Genomic DNA, 6,071 nt, shown 5'->3' with positions numbered 1-6,071 from the left:
TACAGTCAATGGGGTCACAAAGAGTCAGACACAACTGAGCAATTAACATTTACATTTAATGAGTTAATTAATCTATTAATCTATTTTTAGTTATCTTTTTATTATCTGTTCATATCTGTTCATGTGCATATTTGCAATCCATATACTTTCTTTGGTAAAATTTTGCTTTGCATTTCTAGTATAGATAACTTATAACACTCTGCATGCATGCTCATTCACTTCATTTGTATTTTATTCTTTCACCCTATGGACTGCAGCCCACCAACTCTTCTATGGGATTCTCCAGGCAAGAATAATGAGTGGGTTGCCATGCCCTCATCCAAGAGATCTTCCAGACCCAAGGATCAAACCTGCATCTCTTGCATCTCCTGCACTGGCAGGCAGATTTTTTTTACCAGTAGCACCACCATGGAAGCCCCTCTAACAGTCACAATATATTACTTCACCTATAATTCACTTGAGTTCAATCGCTCAGTCGTGTCCGACTCTTTGCGACCACATGAATTGTAGCACGCCAGGCCTCCCTGTCCATCACCAACTCCTGGAGTCTACTCAAAATCATGTCCATCGAGTCGGTGATGCCATCCAACCATCTCATCCTCTGTCGCCCCCTTCTTCTCCTGCCCCGAATCCCTTCCAGCATCAGGGTCTTTTCCAATGAGTCAACTCTTCGCATGAGGTGGCCAAAGTACTGGAGTTTCAGCTTTAGCATCATTCCTTCCAAAGAAATCCCAGGGCTGATCTCCTTCAGAATGGACTGGTTGGATCTCCTTGCAGTCCAAGGGACTCTCAAGAGTCTTCTAACACCACAGTTCAAAAGCATCAATTCTTCAGTGCTCAGCTTTCTTCACAGTCCAACTCTCACATCCATACATGGCCACTGGAAAAACCATAGCCTTGACTAGACGGACCTCTGTTGTCAAGGTAATATCTCTGCTTTCTAATATGCTATCTAGGTTGGACATAACTTTCCTTCCAAGGAGTAAGCGTCTTTTAATTTCATGACTGCAATCACCATCTACAGTGATTTTGGAGCCCCCAAAAATAAAGTCTGACACTGTTTCCACTGTTTCCCCATCTATTTGCCATGAAGTGATGGGACCAGATGCCATGATCTTCATTTTCTGAATGTTGAGCTTTAAGCCAAATTTTTCACTCTCCACTTTCACTTTCATCAAGAGGCTTTTTAGTTCCTCTTCACTTTCTGCCATAAAGGTGGTGTCATTTGCATATCTGAGGTTATTGATATTTCTCCTGGCAATCTTGATTCCAGTTTGTGCTTCTTCCAGCTCAGCGTTCCTCATGATGTACTCTGCATATAAGTTAAATAAGCAGGGAGCCAGCCCCTACTTCAGTGTAACTATGTGCGACCAAATTGCTGTGATCAAAATTGCCATTGTGTCAGAAGAAATGCAACACAACTTGGTGGAGTGGGCTACTTAGGCATTGGAAAAATATAACATAGAGATAACACTGCAGCCTATATTAAGAAGGAGTCTAACAAGAAACACAATCCCACCTGGCACTGAATCATGAGCTAGGACTTCAGTAGTTACATAACACATTAAGCCAAACACTTCATCTACTTCTACCTGGGCCAAGTGATCATTCTTCTCTTCAAATCTGGCTAAAAGCACAGACTGCTGCACACACCCAGTGATTCATTAAAAAACGAGGACTTGAGCCTAAATTCCAAACACCAGACTTAAACCTTCAGCCTTGTCTAAGGCAACACCTCAATCTTTCAAAGCTTTTTGTATTGCTTTATAGGCATCTCTGTACTAATTTGTTGTGGTTCTAAAACAATTAATAAAACAACTTACATTTATATATGTGTTCTGTTTCTTTCCTCTCTGCTGAATGTTCTTCCTCTTCAAAGTCCACTCCCTTTAAAAACAAAATAAATACATTCGTTAGAGGAATGTGTGTTTTAAAATAAATAAAAATTAAATTATATTTCTGCTAGTGATGATTTCACTTTTTGTATGTTTGAATAAATATTTCACTTTCATTATTTAAAGATATTTTTACTGGCTGTATTATTCAAGGTTGCTGTTATTTTCTTTTAGCACTTTGAAGATATTGCTCCAGTCTTCTGATTCATACTTTTTTTCAAAACAATAGTCTGTTATAATTCTTATATTTGCTTCTTTCTGCAAAATGTGTTCCCCCCTCTTTATCACTGATTTTAAGCAAATTGATTTTGACTGTCTTGGTGAGGTTGTCTTCATTTTTTCCCTTGGGTTTTGATTCTTTTAAACCTGTTTTTAAGCTTTGTTAAGTAGGACCAGAAAAGCTTTTGGTTTACATCTTATCTTGCCCCTAAAGTGAGCCAATATCCTTTTGAACAGTTTACCTGATACCTCACATATTATAATTTTTCTACTCAGGCTGGTGAGAACACCAATCATTTGTGTTCCACTTAAGCCTAGAGATTTTTCTGCCAGCTTCTTTCAGGTTATTCCTCCCTTGGTTTCATGTAGCTTCCTCAGATGAATGTTTTGATAAATACTCAGATGAAGACTTAGGGGTGCAGGGAGGGGGGTTCCTTCTGCAGATCTTCAGAGCTTTCTCTCATTGCAACTCTCCTTCTGCTTTACCCTGCCCTGGGAACTGCATACCCTGATGTTCCCAAATTCCCACGTCCACCTGTTCAACTCTCACAGAGGGGCTAACCCTGACTTTCACCACCCTGCAATCTGGTCTGGAAACTCTACCTAGGTATTACGGTGAATGATCATAGGACTCACTTTGTTTGTTTCCTTTTTTTCAAAGATCATTGCTCTACACATGTGTAATGAGAAATATATTTCCCATTGCAAACAAAGGGAAATCAGCTCCAACTAAGCATTTCCACCTAGAACTTTGCATTTCAAGAGTGTATTAATATTACTGATGTTAAGTGAGAGATATCTGTATTACTTATCAGAAGAAAGGGTTGTAAGGATCCAGAGCCATATTAAGGCAAGAAACCTGTGGTGGGTGAAATCTAAGCATTATTAACAATTGTGTTGCTAACTTTCATCATGAATTTTGTGGAAAATTGTACTTTTCCCCCTATTTTTCAAAATAATTATTTTAAAGGTATTTTAAAGTTTTTTTTGTTGTTGTTTGTGTGCTTTTTGTTTTTTAAAAGCTATTCTTTTTGCTCTCTCTTCTGCTTTGAGGGAAAATGCAAGGTAATCTAAGCTGGTGCAAGAGAGACCAGAAGCCAAGAGAAACTGAAAAGAATCCAAATAACTTTGGGTAAATTTTAGCAGTTTTGTAAAAATACATGTAACATTAGATATAATATGGTAACACTTTTAAAGTTATTAAAGTCATATATATTATAATTATAATAAATTGAAGAGTATGACATGATGTTCTATGGTATTTTTATGGAAGCAGTAAGATAACAACAAGGAAAATACTTCTTGTGACTGTATTACTTTCCATGAGGCTTTTCCTTGCTTTGTCTATTAAACTCTGAGTGCACACTGAGTTACTGGTATTTAACTTTTGTATCCCATGTAACACCTAATATATGAAGCACTCAGTATTTTTTTTTATTTGGCTGAATGACTTTTACTTTCTCTAAAAGGATTATATTCTCTTGAGATTTGGTTAATTCCACAAAACATTTAAATTTCCATTCTTAGAGGTCTTTGTGCTTAATAATGCATCATTAAGTACGAAGTATTGCTTTCCACTTGGAGAAGGAAATGGCAACCCACTCCAGTGTTGTTGCCTGGAGAATCCCAGGGACGGCGCAGCCTGGTGGGCTGCCGTCTATGGGGTTGCACAGAGTTGGACACGACTGAAGCAACTTAGCAGCAGCAGCAGCATTGCTTTCCACTCAGGAAGCAAGGAGTGGAACAGGGAACATCTGGACATTCATACAACTCCTGTCCAGCTGCTAAGATTCTCACTATTTTCCTACCTGATCAATGTCTCCTCTTAGAAACCTTCACTATATCTAAAATATCACTTGTCACATGCTGACGCAAGGATCTGCTTTTCTTTGAGAGCTACCTGAGAATATGATATCTCTTATGTATATATGTTTGCACAATGTATAACTTATATTTGTGAGACACACACATACACACACATTTAATTTGTTGTTTGTTTCTCCCACTAGAATGTAAGCTCCTTGACAGTAGCAACAGTTTTTGATGACCACTTTATCCCCAGAATACAGAAGAGTGAGACACAGAGGAGATATTCAATTAGTATTTGTCAAGTGAATGAACAGATGAGGTAAGAAGTGGATGATACACTTCATTACCCAGAAGCTTCATCATCAAGACTTTTAGTAATACAGGACACATCTACTTTCAGTGATAAGGCAGACTAACTCCTCTGAAAAACTGCTTGTTACAAATCTACAAACCTAGATATGCTGGATAAACATGACCAACAGGTATTTAATTACATATCTGAGCTTTCAGGAAGCTAACAGAAATCACCAGGAGTCACACAGAAATAAAGAGGAAGCTATGAATCAAGTGATATAATGAAGCTGAAACTATGCTCTTTGTTATTTGGGGAATTCTTTGCCTTCCTAGTATCCAAGACACTAGCACCTCCATAAATGGTTAAAGGAGAGGAAGATAAGTCCTTTGCTCCTAGCAAGGAGTGGAACAGAGAACAGGCAAAGGAGGAACAAGAAAGACCCCAGATCAAGCCAAAATCTTCAACTTCAGTGAAAGGATGAACCAAACAAAGAAACAACTTCCTGTCAAGGTCCATTGATAAGCAAAATTATCTATCCTTGTTTGGGTTCTGGGAAGGAAATTTTAATATGGTTTCACTGAGATTTCACAAATTAATTTCTGCCCTCGCTTATGATATGAGTTCTTGCTTTTGCTACCTACATAGTCTGTAAAACTTCACTCCATAAAATTAAAGACATTCTCAGTTGGCAGTAATTTAGGCCACCTCACAGAAGTAAAATGTACTGCCTTTCTGGAAGAAAGTAACCTCAAAAAAGGACACACCAATTGTCCTTGTATAAAATTCCCTGAACTGCAGCTCCAAACAAGCAAAAGTGAAGATGGAAGAAAAGGACAAATCTTCATGACCAAGGAATTGAGATATTAAGTTATCAGGTAAAGATGATAAAATAAGTATGTGTAAAATGTTTAAAGAAATAAAATGACTGAGAACTTCCTAAAGATGCTTATCACATCTTGGAAACACAACATAAAAATATACAAAATAATATTCTATATTGTTTAGGGATATATAATGTGTGAATAAGAAAATTAAAAAAAAACATTATAAGCACTAAATTCAGGATAATGATACCTCTGCAAAGGAAGTAGAGATAGGGAGAAGACAGAGTAATGTAATCTCAGATAATATCTTGACAGGATATAATTCATATTTTAGAAGAACTAATATCAAAGGTCAGTAGTAATATTTCCCTGTTAATCAGGCATAATTTTAAAAATATCTGTGATACACTTTTAGAATTTCATTCAGTTATTAGCATATTTAGGTCAAGGACAAAAATACACAAACTTTTCTAAAAGAGGAGTTTAGAATTGCAAAATGATTGCAGTTATCTTAAAATTTTTACAATTTCTTTCTCAGCTGATTGGACACAGTACTGTTGTTACGAGTCTCGGGTGTCCAAGGCAGTTACCATACTCTCTCCCAGAGCCCCAGTCCTCATGCACACCTTCATTTTAGGATCATTAATGACAAACAGGTAGAAAAAGGTGGAAAAAGCACAACTGAGTGTCATAATAATGACCCTAGGTAAGATTTATGGCAACCTAGAATTGGTTAGAATCTGGAAATTAAAATGGTTCTATTAGAGCTACTTTAATATTTCATGCATATTTGACTTGAAGATATAAAACATTAAATAAGATTTACTGGGTGGCAGATTGGTTAATTTATCAGCTCATATTGGAACCAAGACTCTCAAACACAGCTACACAATAACATCATCTGGCAAAGTTTAAAACATATGGATACCCATCCTTCAGCCCCAGAGAATCTGACTGGATTGGTTTAGGCTAGAGCCAAGGCAATGGTATTTGTTAAAAATTTCCCATATGACTCTGATCTGCAACTAA

At 37.1% G+C, this 6,071-nt stretch overlaps 1 pseudogene; it reads left to right on the top strand.

Annotated features, from left to right (window-relative positions):
* The first annotated feature begins 992 nt into the window (after positions 1–992).
* Positions 993–1,631, top strand: LOC133242885 (dynein light chain 1, cytoplasmic-like; annotated as a pseudogene).
* Positions 1,632–6,071: the final 4,440 nt, after the last annotated feature.

Source organism: Bos javanicus, chromosome X (genome assembly GCF_032452875.1).
Source record: "Bos javanicus breed banteng chromosome X, ARS-OSU_banteng_1.0, whole genome shotgun sequence".
Classification (NCBI taxonomy): Eukaryota; Metazoa; Chordata; class Mammalia; order Artiodactyla; family Bovidae; genus Bos; species Bos javanicus.
This window is presented reverse-complemented; position numbering and strand designations above follow the sequence as displayed.